At 32.5% G+C, this 14,242-nt stretch overlaps 1 protein-coding gene across 2 annotated transcripts in view; it reads left to right on the forward strand.

Moving 5' to 3' along the window:
• LOC118198363 (transcription initiation factor TFIID subunit 4-like) overlaps positions 1 to 14,242 on the forward strand; it is an 87,702-nt gene that overhangs the window by 12,993 nt on the left and 60,467 nt on the right. The gene's annotated exons all lie outside the window — the stretch shown is intronic.

The following is a 14,242-nucleotide window of genomic DNA, read 5'->3' on the forward strand; positions in this document are numbered from 1 at the left end:
TGTTTCTATAGATGCATTTAGAGACTTTGCAATTGATTCCCGAGTCGGACAGATTTTCTCTTGTTGCTTAATAATGTTGCTTATTTTGCTCTTTGAAATTTTAATACTGTGCATTTCATAACATTTTTAAATTATGGATGGAAATATTTCTCTTTGGAAAGTGTAAAAATATGTCCTTCAATCCACAGCTTGTTTACATCTCACGTTTTGAAAGAAGAATTTATTTATTTTACAAATGCCAAACATTAGTGTTTAAACCATTAGTTCATTTTAACAATGTCCTCATACTGACAAGGTGCAATACTGTTATTTAAATGTTCAAAAATCATAGGCTGATTAGAGTCGCATTAAAATACAGTTTGGGGAATCCACCACTCATTCTGTAGAGGTAGTTAAATTTTAAAATAACAGTCGATATTTCTCATTTCAAATAATAAGTTGTTGCCAGAAGTATTTTTCTTAAGACATTTGCTTTTTTAAAATTCTTTTATTAAATCATTCTAAAATTGTGTAAACATCCTCTGTGTTAATTATGTATATGTTATCGGCAAAGTATGAAATGTATACAATGGCCGACAATAGGCAAAGTTTGAAATATGAAAATTATTACATACTTTCCCTAGGCATTGTATATAATACTTAGGCATTCTATAGAATGATAAATGCTCTTTAGGCTAAGTATGAAAAAAAAAAAAAAAGGTTATGGTAAGGCTATCATTTAAAAGATGTTCATTCCTCAAAAATACAAATGTTATTTTGAAAAATTTATGAAAGAGTGGCATTAAAAACTATTATTTGAAGTATGTAAAAAAACGATAGTGGGATGATCTTGATACAACATAATAAATGGCTCTAGTGTAGAATTCGGTGCCCCTTTGATTTGCGACAATTTTTTATTATTATTATTTTTTTTTTTTTTTTTATTTTGGCGATGAAACCTGGTTACCATGATAGTTTTAAGTTTTAGCTTCCTGATTTTATTTAAATGAAAATAGATTGATGTGTACATGGACAAATTTAAGGCAGTGCGCAATGCCTAGTTTGTGCAATTCTAGGATGTTTTTTTAAGTGAACACAGATCGATGTTTACACGGACACAGAGGTTGTGCAATTCTTTGACTTCTTATTTTGGTTTTGTGTAGCGGCCATCTTTAAATTGTACCTTCCTGGCGTCCATCTTGGCGTCAAAAAAGAATCTCCAAAAAACAAGGGGCACCCAGGTGTAAACTTTTACTTAATAAATTTGTACTGAGACTGGGAATCAGTAAGATCTACCTGACAATGAAAATTGAATTCAGAAACAGTCGTAAGTTTCACAACAGTACCTTTTTTAATACCTTTCGTTTTTTCTGACGGGCTCACAAAGGTGTTCAATTTCATTACGTGTAGCGTTTTTGTATATGGATGAAAGTTGTTTCATCATCATCTGTATCCTGTACTCAAATGAGTTTTGTGACATAATACTGTATAGTATTGAGGCTTTCTTTTAACAGGATAAATTAATGTAATTTTATTTTCCCTAAACATCACATCCTGGCGATTCAGTAGCCCCGTAGTTCCCTCTTAGTAAACATTTTGCCCTTTTTACATACATCATTTATCAACTTCTAGTAAGTAGTTGGGTTCTTCGAAATGAAACAGAAATAAATGTATTTTATACTTTGCTGGTTTGTCATTTGGCATTCTATAGAATGCCTAGGAAATCTGTGAAATATGAATCGTTTCATATGTTGCTGGCTAGTTTTAGGCATTATATACAATGCCTAGGTATTCTATAGAATGCCGGATTTCAAACTTTGCAATAACATATATAGTCAAAAGTCGTTAATCCGGACTCGTCGGGACTTCGGCGATTCCGGATTATCGATTTTTCCGGATTATAGATCATCAGTTTAAATCTGGTAAGATGGCATGCAGAAATTATAAAATTAAAAATATGAAACCGTAATTTATGAAATAAAGAACAATTATGATCTAAAGGGTATCAAAATTTACAAAAAAAAAGCTTAATATTTACTTATTTACTTTATAAAACATTTTTTTCAATGTAAGTTGTTTAAGTTGCTTCGTTTTTTTATGTGATAATACTTTCTCTTTAATTCTATAAACAGACATAATTTCTTGTTCAGTTACAAAGTTCCGCTCTTCAAGTCCTATAATTGCTGTGTCGAGAATACCGACTAATTTGTCAATCGAAAATTTTTCCTTTCCAATAACTTCTGTGTCACTTTCTTCGCTGTCGGAAGCGAATTATAATGACGAGGAATTTGATTTAAATCATATTAAAGATGGAGTACATCGAGATGAAATACTACATTTAGTAAGGAATTATAAGCCATATAAAATAAAAACATCTGCCCTGAAGATAAGGATAGTGCTGACAGATCAGCTTCCAGTTCATTGCATGCTGCGACGTTCCCTCTCCCCCCCTCGTAGAGCAGCGTGAAATTGATAAACAGATTTCGGAATGTTAGAACAAAAGTTATGCCTTTATCCATTTTTTGCAGCAATTCCATATTTTGTTTGATGGACATCAAAACATGCTTTCGCTTTGTAGATCCTTTGTTAGCTCCAGAATTAGAAATTCTTTTTGACATAATCGAAAGTTCAAGCTTACTTTTATAAAATTGCTCTAACAGTCTACAAAAAATAATAAGCCGGATCCAATTAGATGATTAAGGAACAATGCAATCTGCAACATTAACTGAAATAGATAATTAGATAATTTTAGCTTAGCTTATACCGTCCGTTATACATTACACGCATGCGTGGACGCATGTGCAGAAAGTTTGTATCTTTGAGGTCCGGATTAACGACTTTTGACTGTAGTGTATTTCTATTTATTACAGGTTTTTTATAGAAATTTGCGATCTCGTTGTAGATATCAGATGCACATACCTTTTGATATGTGCTTGCTATACACTCAAACCTTTTTTTTTTTTTTTTTTTTTTTATGTGTGTGTGTGCAGTATATGAAAATTTCAATCAAATTGGAACATAATTATACGATTATATGACAGCAAGTAAAATCTATGCAGGACTGTAACTTTGCTATAAATTCGAATGTCATTTTCTTGCAATCAATGCCAATTCTGAAAGAACCTCAAAATTCCAAAAGGATCTTCAGTCTTGCATATCTGGCTACTGACACATATACGAGAGTCTAGTGAAACAACAGTCATTGCAAAAACTGATCACCGACTACATGGTAATTGAAAAAAAAAAAGGCTACTCTAAATAAGTGCGAGCTAGCGTCTTCATGTGACAAAAGCGATTTTGTACTAGTTTGCGTATTGTTGGAGTATGAAGGATAATGCTTTTATGTTTTGAAAATTTTTGTATGTGTAAAATGAGTACTTATGTAAATAAAATATTTTAAAATGTTCAAATGTCTATTTTCTAAATCAAATTTTAAAAGGTTTGGTGAGAATCCAAGTAGCTGCCAAGCCTCGTGTCTTGATTTTGCTTGAAAAAGCAATTTCTAGTTATTTCGTTAGCTTTTGATTTATTTTCTACATGAGACTTTTTTTTTTTTTTTTAGTGTGGCCTATATTAACTGCACAAAAACAGGTTTGGGTATACAGTCAAAAGTCTTTAATCCGGACTCGTCAGGACTTCGGCGATTCCGGATGATCTGTTTTTCCGGTTTATAGATCATCAGTTTAAATCTGGTAAGATGGCATGCAGAAATTATAAAATTAAAAATATGAAACTATAATTTATGAAATAAAGAGCAATTATAATCTAAAAGGTATCAAAATTTACAAAAAAAAAAAAAAAAAAAAAAAAAAGCTTAATATTTGTTTACTTTATTAAACATTTCTTTCAACGTGCGCATGTGTAAAGCATACATTATGCATAGTTGAAATTAGAAAATTGCAATCAGAAAACTATTTGTGTATTCGTGATATTTATAATGAGGAGGAATTTTATTTAAATCATATCAAAGACGGAGTACATCGAGATGAAATACTACATTTAGTAAGGAATTATAAGCCGAATAAAATAAAAACATCTGCTCTGAAGATAAGGATAATGCTGACAGATCAACTTCCAGTTCATTGCGCGCCGCGACGCCCCCCCCCCACACACACCCGCAGAGCAGAGTGGAATTGATAAACATATTTCGGAATGGTTAGAGAATTAAAGGATATGCCTTTATCCATTTTTTGCAGCAATTCCATATTTTGTTTGATGGACATCAAAACATGCTTTCGCTTTGTAGATCCTTTGTTAGCTCCAGAATTAGAAATTCTTTTTGACATAATCGAAAGTTCAAGCTTACTTTTATAAAATTGCTCTAACAGTCTACAAAAAATAATAAGCCGGATCCAATTAGAAGATTAAGGAACAATGCAATCTGCAACATTAACTGAAATAGATAATTAGATAATTTTAGCTTAGCTTATACCGTCCGTTATACATAAAACACGCATGCGTTGACGAATGTGCAGAAAGTTTGTAGCTTTGATGTCCGGATTATAGATCATTCCAGATTATGGACACCCGAATTAAAAGACTTTTGACTGTACTACTTTTATGCATCCACGAAATCTTCAGTTGCTTCAGACTTTCTCCCTTTTATGTTTTAGATATCTTACATACAGCATTCTCATTCTGTGTAGGTTTTTATAATGTATGTATACACATAGATACATTATTTTGGTTATAGTCTTGTGTAAGAGCCAGTTTTCCATAGAAAGTCTTCGAAGAAGCATTGAGTGCTTTACCATAATCAAATAAACCAGACTTGCTTGTAGTTGCCATTTAAGTTTCAATTTGAAAAAATTTAAAGTAAATCTTAACGAAAGCATTTTTCATTAGGTATGTTTATATGCATGTTAAGAAATAAGATTGAGTAAAAAAACTATCATTAAGATAGATGGCTTATCACAATATATCTTTTTTTATTTCTAACAATTCATAAATGAATGCCTGTATGTTCTTCAGGGTTAAGCTCTGATGCATTATTTAGATATTTCACAACAGCTCATTGTGAAATATCTTAATAGTACTATAACATAGAAGTAAACATTGGTTAGCTGTAGGTGGCCTTACGTGAGCCCTTTTTAAATATGTGTTTGGTTTATAAGCCCTCGGCCCAACCTTTTTTTTTTTTTTTTTTTTTCTTCGTTATTTATTTATTCCAAGAATAGGACGAGTTTTGCAAGTCACTAGGTATGTTAATTGTTCTCTTTCTGAAAATTATGGTTTCATCTGGTTTTGTTTTAGTTCAATCCAACAATTTGTAGGTAGCGTAAAATTTAAAGTGTTGAAAAATGCTATCTATTTTCAATAAACTTGTTGTTAGGTTGCAAATTATTTAACAAGACAATGGCAAGAAGTCTTGTTATTTAGTTTTCCATTGGAAAATGAAAGATACAGGGTCTTTGACCATACAACATAGTTTAGATTTAATGATAATCTCTTTGAGTGGGAAATCTTGAAGATAGTTTATATAAAACTAGATGTTATATAAAAACTATTTTCAAAAATCATTTCACGGCTTTAGAATCTCCTAGAACAGGACTGGTGAACCTTTATGGATCAACATGCCATTTTTCCTAAAGAAATGTTTAATGAGGCCATAGACGTACCATCAAATAATTTTGACTTAATGATTATTGGGAAAATAAACTAATTACCAGCAACTCAAAATCTTTATTTACTATAAAAAATACAATTATATGTGTAATTTAAATTAAAGTAACATTAGTGTGACTTCTGTTGTTGCAGATTAGATGGCAAATAACTTTAATTTAAGGTTGTAAGTTGTTACTTTTAGCAGAATGCATGCTGAACTCAAATCATCTGCCAAATGGTTTCTAAGTGAGTTTTTAATGTTATTTATCTCTGAAAATAATGACTCGCATTCATGAGTAAATGAAAATATGGTTAAAATAGCATGAGTCAGCTTCTTCAAACAGTTAAATGTGTCTGGAATCGAATTACATGTTGCCAAAATTTCATTATTGGCATTTTTACTTATAATGCTTGTTAATCTTTCTGTTTCAATCAACCAACTTTTTCCTTGTTTCAATATCAATAAATTTTTGAATTGATATTGAACTAGACTGGAAATCAATCAGCTGCATTTCAGATTCTTCAATAAAAAAAAAAAAAAAAAAAGATGAATGAGGACAAGTTCAGTTTATCAAATGAAATCACATCAAGGTACATAATAAACTTGAGCATTTCCGACAATTCTTTGAACTGAGAAAATCTCACTGAAAATTCCTTGATTGAAGAATCAGTTACGGAAATAAATTCTTCAATAACTTTTTCTTCCTCCATTTTGTCATGTACATTTAAATCTTTTATATATATATATTATATATATATATTTTCAAGTTTGGGAAATATTTTCAGTTTTTGTAATAATATTGTTCCTGAAAACATGCAGTTTAGCGTCAAAAGCGAGAATGAGATCCATCATGACAATTAATCGCTTTATTTGTACCTTGAAACTTTATATTCAATTCATTGAAATGTTGGCATAATGTCTTTAAAAAACATCAGTTTTGAAAGCCACATAATATCTAACAACTGTGGGTATTGATCAATTTTCCTCGCATTTTGCAGAAACAGTCTGATTTCTTCCAAGCAGTCAACAAAGTACGTTCCCACGGCTCAACCAGAAAACATTATTATACATCAGTAAGCCATTATACACCAAGTTGACTTCATCCAACAAAGCATCAAACTTTCACTTATGTAAAGCCTGCGATGATATGACACTGGCTATTTTTGTGACTAACGCCTTTACATTATCAAAAGATGTTAAATCAATCTTAGCGCATAAGACTTGTTGGGGAATGATGCAATGGAATTCAAGAATCGAATGTCCTACATCTATTTGAAATAAACAAATGAAACCGTTTTTCCCACCACCACCACCATACTTGAAGCACCATCAATTGTTACTGAAACAGTTTTTTTCAAATCAATTTCTTTCTCACCAAGAGAATTTTTAACTGCTGTACAAATAATTGAGCCCTTTGTAGTTGTTAGCAATGATATTATCGTCTTCAATGACGTTACGTATGCAATATTAAACAAAAACTGCTAAGCATGCAAATTTAATGACATCAGTACTTTCATAAGGACATAGCGATATGAAAGGAGCAGAGTTAATGTCATTTTTTTGTTGATCTGTTACATTTTTGGCCAGTTTGAAGATTCTTTCTTTTATTGTTTTTCTAGGTAAAAGAGTATCTTTGATGCGCTGAATTATTTTCAACAAAACGTCAAAAAGTGAGAATGTGCATGTTCTAACCAGGTGTCCCGTGGATTGTCGCCAAGTTGTTTCATTTATGGTAATTTATTATGACGTGATTGGTTGCGTGATTACGGTGAATTTGACTGATGAAAAAATATTTGTAAGGGCTTCTTTCTGAATTGGATGTCAGGAAGTACATTGCGTATTGCGTGCTTTTCATTGAAATCACTGCCAGTGGTAAACTGGGTCTTTGATGGTATAGAACGAGAGAGCAGAAGGTGTTTTTTTTTTTTTTTTAAGTGGTTGAGGACAGAAGGAAAGAAATTTTGTTGAATGTAATGTAACAGAATTATTTGTAGTGTTTGTATAAACATACCTGCCAACTTTTACGAATTTTTCGTAATTTTTACGAAAATGCGTTTGTCTTTACGATTTTACGATCATATTCCATTTTTTACGATTTTTTTCCTTTTTCAAGTGTCTTTAGTAATTTTTGTCGAAATTTTAGAATCTTTAGCGATTTTCGCCAATTGCATCGTGTTTTACCGACTACTTCGAATCCAGTAACCTGCAGTTTCTCCCAACTCGCCGCTTAACCAGCCAATCCAATGCGCTGAACTTGTTTCTCCCACTCTTTTCTTTGTGGGCGCCAGATTATTTTTTTCGCGTTTGCTTCAGCAGCAAGGGAATTACTCAGCGAGCGTGGATTGTCGCATTCTGCTTTTTTTTTTTTTTTTTTTTTTTTTTTTTGTTTGTTTGTTTGCACGTGCTACGAATTTTCTTAATACGTCGTCGTTACGAAATGAGTTCAAAAAAACCGTATTTTCAATATTTTCGGCTTGCCTGCAAAGCCGAATTTCCAACAATTAAAGAATCCTTCAAAGGAAATAACTATGCATTTTGCAACGTGTGCGTGTGTGACTTCATAATAAGTCACGGTGGAAGAAACGACATTGTGAAGTATGTTAAGTCTAAAAAGCATGAAGTTAATGCTTCGGCTATGACAACGTCAAAGAAAGTGGATGATTTTTTTTTGAATTTGGATGCCGATGTCTTTTTGGCAGAGTGTTTGTTTACTGCATTCCTCATCAAACACAACGTGCCGCTAAGCGCTGCCGATCACGCCGGTCAACTTTTCAGACGGATGTTTCCTGACTCCAAGATTGCTCAGAAATACGCTTGTGCTCGCACGAAAACATCTTCTATTGTGAACGAAATTGCTTGCGATGCACAAAGTAAAACGATAGCTGCACTCCAGAATTCAGCATTTTCGGTCTCAATCGATGGCAGATGGTAAAATCTCCCCTGCTTATCCAAATTCTTAATGATCTTTTGAAAGAACTTTATACTAAGTTTGTAAAACCGTCCATTGTAAAAAACAGTGTGTTGATTCGTGTTGCCTATAACAGTTTGGCAAATCAAAAGGATGGCAATGATCTTATAATTGGAAATCAAACCAGGGAACTTGTAAATTCTTTGAAAGATCATGAGAAAAAAGAATTTTTTCAATGTGTTAGAAAGTACTTTTCCTCAGCCTGTGATTACATTGTAAGGAAGTTTCCTTTGCAAAATGAAGTTCTTTTAAATGCTGAAGTGGCAAATTTGAAACAAATTGAAAATTCATCTTTTGAAAAGATTCGTTTTTTTATTGATAAATTTCCATTTTTGTTAACAATTAAAGAAAATGAATGCCATAATGATGCTTTAGATGAACTACAGAACCACTTTTCTGCTGCACAGTTTGAAGACTTTGCCAGTTCTGGAGAATATAGACTTGATGTCCTCGTTGGTACCTTAAAAAGAATAAAAAGAGCTGATGGAACACCAAAATATGATAGACTAGCAAGAGTTTTATGTGTTATTCTCGTAATTCCACACAGTAATGCTGAGTGCAAGAGAGTCTTCAGTGTTGTTAAGAAAAACAAAACTATGTTTCGTTCTTCAATTTCACCAAAAACTCTAGAAAACATTTTAATTGCTAAATGTTATGAGGAAACTAATTGTTATGACAGGAAATTTTCCAAAGAATTTTTGGCTAAAGCCAAAAAAATGCACTATAAATTCATTGCAATAATTTTTTTGTGTAACATTAAGTTCTTGTTTTATGTTTCCTAATAAATTTTTTAGTTACTACTTAATTGAGATTTACTAATGTAAGTACAATTTTCTTTTTTCTATTTGTATAAATTGTCATTTTTTTAATATCAAAGCATGATATTAATTCTTCGTGTTCTTCTGAATTTTGGAGAAATCTTCTGAATTTTTATCTTTAGAGGTTGGCAGGTATGGTATAAAGGAAATGTGTATGGTTGAACATAAAGATCGTTCAGATGGCTCTGAATGGGTTTGTTGCAAGAAAGGTTTAAATGCTCACGATATAAAGCATTCCATTAGAAAATGAACATGGCTTGAGAAAAGTTTTTGGATGCTATTAAGGGATTTTGTGTGGTACAGACTGAAGACACTGAAATTTCTAAATAGGGTAAGTGGATATTTCCTTTGTGTAGTGCGTAGATGCATTTCCTTTTTTGTGTTCTTTCATTATTTGATTTAAAATGCAGTTTATTGAGATTATATATTTTTTGTTTCGCTGATAGTGTAGAATTAGGTGTTCCTTCGATTTTTAAGTGAAAGTCGATCGATCTGTACATGGACAAAGTCAAGTCAGTGCACAATCCCAAGCTTATGCAATTCTCCTATTTTCTTTCTAAGCGAAAATATATTGATGTGTACATGAACACCGAGTTTGTGCAATTCTTTGACTTGTTATTTTGGGTCTGTGTAGTGGCGATTGTCCAGTAAAGCGGATTCCGCCTTACTGGCCAACTGCCAATTTTCACCGAGGGGCTACCGTCTTTTACAGCCGAGTAACTTGCTGGGTTCATATGACAATTTTGGCCAACATATTTAATCATAGACGTTGACTGTTTATTTTTATCTTAATTCCTTTTGCTCTGGTTCGCTTTTTTTCACAAACAAATTTGTGATACATTTCAAAATGCCATTTTACAGACGATGTTGTACATATCACTGTTCCAGGGCATAAAACACACACCACTTTGTCGCCTTTACTAATCATGCCATATTTCTTGGTCCACCAAGTTTAAAATTCTCTGTTACACTTACTATCTAGCACTTTTTTTTTTCTTTCTGAACTAGCCATGTTAAATAACTGTTAAAAAATCTTAAATGTAATACAAATAAACTAGATAAACTTTTTAAATTATTAGATGTGACGAAGTAAGCGTAAAGAAACTATGCATTATTAACAATTGTAGTCCGCGACGTAACTAAGGCAAGACAATAACAAATAAGTGCACTTTCCACCTGCTGCCCTGCACCCGATGATTCCATAGTGCAGGCTCATTCTTGTCTGATAGCATTACTTCATAATGAACTTTTTTATTCTTAATTAAAATGCAAACCATTTTGATCGGTGACATGCCCAAAATATTGTGTAGCTTGCTATTCGTTCACCATCCCCATCTTAGAAGATAAATTGAAGTGACCGAAGAAAAAAATAATATATGGCAACTTCTGTCATAAATTGGGCTGCATAATTAAATTTACATGTTTTTTAATGTATTTTATATATTTTGTGATTTAAAAAAAATTAACTTCATAGCATTTTTTAACATTTCTTTCCTGTACAGTTATTTGTATTTTTCATTTTTATAAAAAGTAAAACATTTAATTAGACATTGTTATTTTTTCTTTAAAAGATAAAAGTACTATTCTTGAGTGGTTTATAATAAATAGGGCATGCTCCCCATTGAGTGGTATATAATAAATAGCGCATCAACTTACACAACATGCCTAATTAATATCTGTTTCATACTCACTAGTGCTCTATATCTTAGATAAGATTTGCTCATTATCGCTCAGTAATTTTTGAAAGCTGAAGAATTTTGTATTCAAATACAAATACAAAAATTCCTTTTTTATATATGAAAATACATTTTAATGTAAGGCAGGAGTAATACCTAATATATGTATAATTTCAAAATATGTTGAACTAGGTATGTTGTCTGAAACCTGAACGTGTTTATGTATTTTTGTAATGCATATTTAATTCAAAGCATGTTTTCTTTGTTATTAATGATGTGTGTTGCACCTCAAATCAATTTATTTGGTTCTTTTCGATTTTTTTTTTTTTTTTTTTTTTTTTTAAAGTTTTGTTTTGCTGTTAAGCTTGCTGTGTTTAAAAATCGTTTAGCTGCTTTGCTAATTTTAAGCTTTTGTAGCATAAAGTATTTGTTAAAAATATATAGATATGCATATAATAAAAGTAATGCCATAGTAATCTGATAGTTGCTTTTTCTCTGTTGCTGTAACATAAATGCTTTTTAATTTGTTTGTTCACTGAAAGTCAATAAATTACTAAAACATTTAATTTTTCCATTTAATATTTCTTATTCTAACATTTATCCTAAATTGCCATCTTTATTGTTTATGTTTAGTCCTGTATCTGCTAGTTAAAGAGTAAAGAAAATGGCAGTTAATGTAAATGGGAATCTTTCATTTACATTATATTTCTTCTCTTTTTATGCCATTGATTTCAGAGGACAACAACAAATTAATCCCGAAGTAAATAAAATAGTGAAATACCAGTAGTTAGATCTGGGTCAAGATTTCTTTGAATGGGTCATTTGTATGTAATTTTTGAAGTTTTCCTCATATATTTAGTAATTGCAAGCCAGAGATTCTTTGAAGGTCTTCTACAGAGGTATGCGGTATTTATAAATTAGTGTAATCATCTTGGCATTTTCTTGCAGAAGGGGGGGGACATACGAGGGCTATCCAGAAAGTAGATTACGTTTTGGAATAAAAAAATAAACAAAGTATAGGAAACAAATTTTATTATATACAGATGAAAGCCACACTCAAATACTACTTTTCTACATAGTCACCATACAAATTAAGGCATTTATCGTAGCGATGTACGAGCTTGGAAATTCCTTCGTCGAAAAATTCGGCCGCCTGCGCCTTCAACCACTTCGTTACCTCTTCTTGCAGCTGTGCGTCGTCATCAAAACGCTGCATAGCCAGCCACTTCTTCATTGCTGGGAATAGGTGGAAGTCGCTCGGTGCCAGGTCGGGACTGTACGGCGGATGAGGAAACAACTCCCACTTAAAAGATTCAAGAACTTTACGAGTGACATTTGCCGTGTGGGGCCGGGCGTTGTCGTGAATCAACAAGATCTTAGAGCTCAACATTCCTCTGCGCTTGTTTTGAATTGCTCTTCTGAGTTTTTGGAGAGTTTGGCAATACCTTTGAGAAGTTATTGTAGTGCCTCTTTCCAGGAAGTCCACCAAAATTACACCTTTTCTGTCCCAAAAAACAGTCGCCATCATCTTCCTTGCCGACATTGTTTGCATGCATTTCTTGGGTTTTTGGGGAGAACTTGTGTGCCCCCACTGCATTGATTGCAATTTCGTTTCACAGTTCACATGTTTCACCCATGTTTCGTCACCAGTAACGATGCGATCGAGTAAAGAGTCACCATCCTTATGGTAAGCGTCCAAAAAGTTCAACGCTGCAGCCATTCGCTGATTTTTGTGGTCCTCTGTCAAGATTTTTGGAATCCATCTTGCACAAAACTTGTGGTAACCAAGCTTTTCGCTGATGATTTCGTGCAACAAACTTCGCGAAATTTGTGGAAAACTCAAAGAAAGTTCCGTTATTGTGAAATTTTGATTTTCACGGACTTTAGCATCGACGTTTTCGAGAAGTTCGGCGGTCACTATGCTGGGTCTCCCACTTCGATCTTCGTCGTGAACATTGGTTCGGCCATTTTGAAATCTTATGACCCACTGACGCACTCCACCTTCAGTGATAATGTTGTCCCCATACACTTCACGAAGCTGCCGATAGATTTCTATCGGTTTACAGTTTTTTGCAGTCAGAAACCTTATTACTGAGCGCACCTCGCAGCTCGCGGGATTTTCAATTAACGCAGACATTTCAAACCGTCACAGTATCTGAACGGAGCACAGCACGAACCTCTCACTAGCACGGCTAGATGCAGACTGAGCTGCGCAACGCTCTGACCCCAAGATGGCCGCGCTAGCCCCGCCCCTAGCGGACACAGACGGAAACGTAATCTACTTCCTGGATGGCCCTCGTATAAATGGAAAAATGATTCATTGCATATATGTATGCTGTTACAAACTATTTTGCATACTATAATTTTTCCACAAAATCAGGTGATGAACCTACTTACAAATAACTAGCAGAAGTTTTGTGGCAATCATTTTAAAAATTGATTCAAAGCATTTGCTCTTATTAGCAATTTTGTGACAAAACATTACATTTATTAAGAAATTTTTCTGCATATTTTTTTTTCCTAGCCAAATTCAAGTAACAATTAAGTTTTAGAAAAACTATATTGTGATTTGTCTTTCAACTCTCCTGGTTTTACTAGGAGACTCTTTTTTTAATGATACCTCCTGGTATCTTCCAGTTCTTAATTTTTATCCTTTGTTAAGGAACATGTTTTTTTAGCAAAGAGTGAAATTTATTGAATTGATGAAACTTAAAATTGTGTGAATTCCACGCCCTTAATTATTTTGAGCGTAAGTTTTCTTATTCAGTTTTATGTAATCTTAATTTACCATAGATATTTGTAGAACCTTTTTTTTTTTTATGATTCAACCAATGTTTATAAGTTAATATTCATATTTAATTTTGTTTTCATCAACATATGGTATATTATTAAAGTTTAGCCATAATATAGTACATTGTACAGCTACTGCATAGTATTTTTAAAATAAATTTAGAAAGCAACTGTAAAGCAAAAATTGCTAGTTCTGGTATTTAATACTTTTTTTCTTGGATAAAAAAAACATTTATTATAAAATTTAATAGCTAAATTCCTAAGTTTTGGTAAGAAAGCTGAAGGAATTTCTGCAAATTTTCCACATGTTAATTCTGCCTGCAGAACATTCACGAATTCGAAATTTTATACCCAATCTTTATTTTTCTTAAACTCTGGCAAGTTGAATTTATTATATTTTGTTTCA

This window comes from Stegodyphus dumicola, chromosome 1 (assembly GCF_044657685.1).
Source record: "Stegodyphus dumicola isolate Sdum_Otavi_A_Nest chromosome 1, ASM4465768v1".
NCBI classification, from domain to species: domain Eukaryota; kingdom Metazoa; phylum Arthropoda; class Arachnida; order Araneae; family Eresidae; genus Stegodyphus; species Stegodyphus dumicola.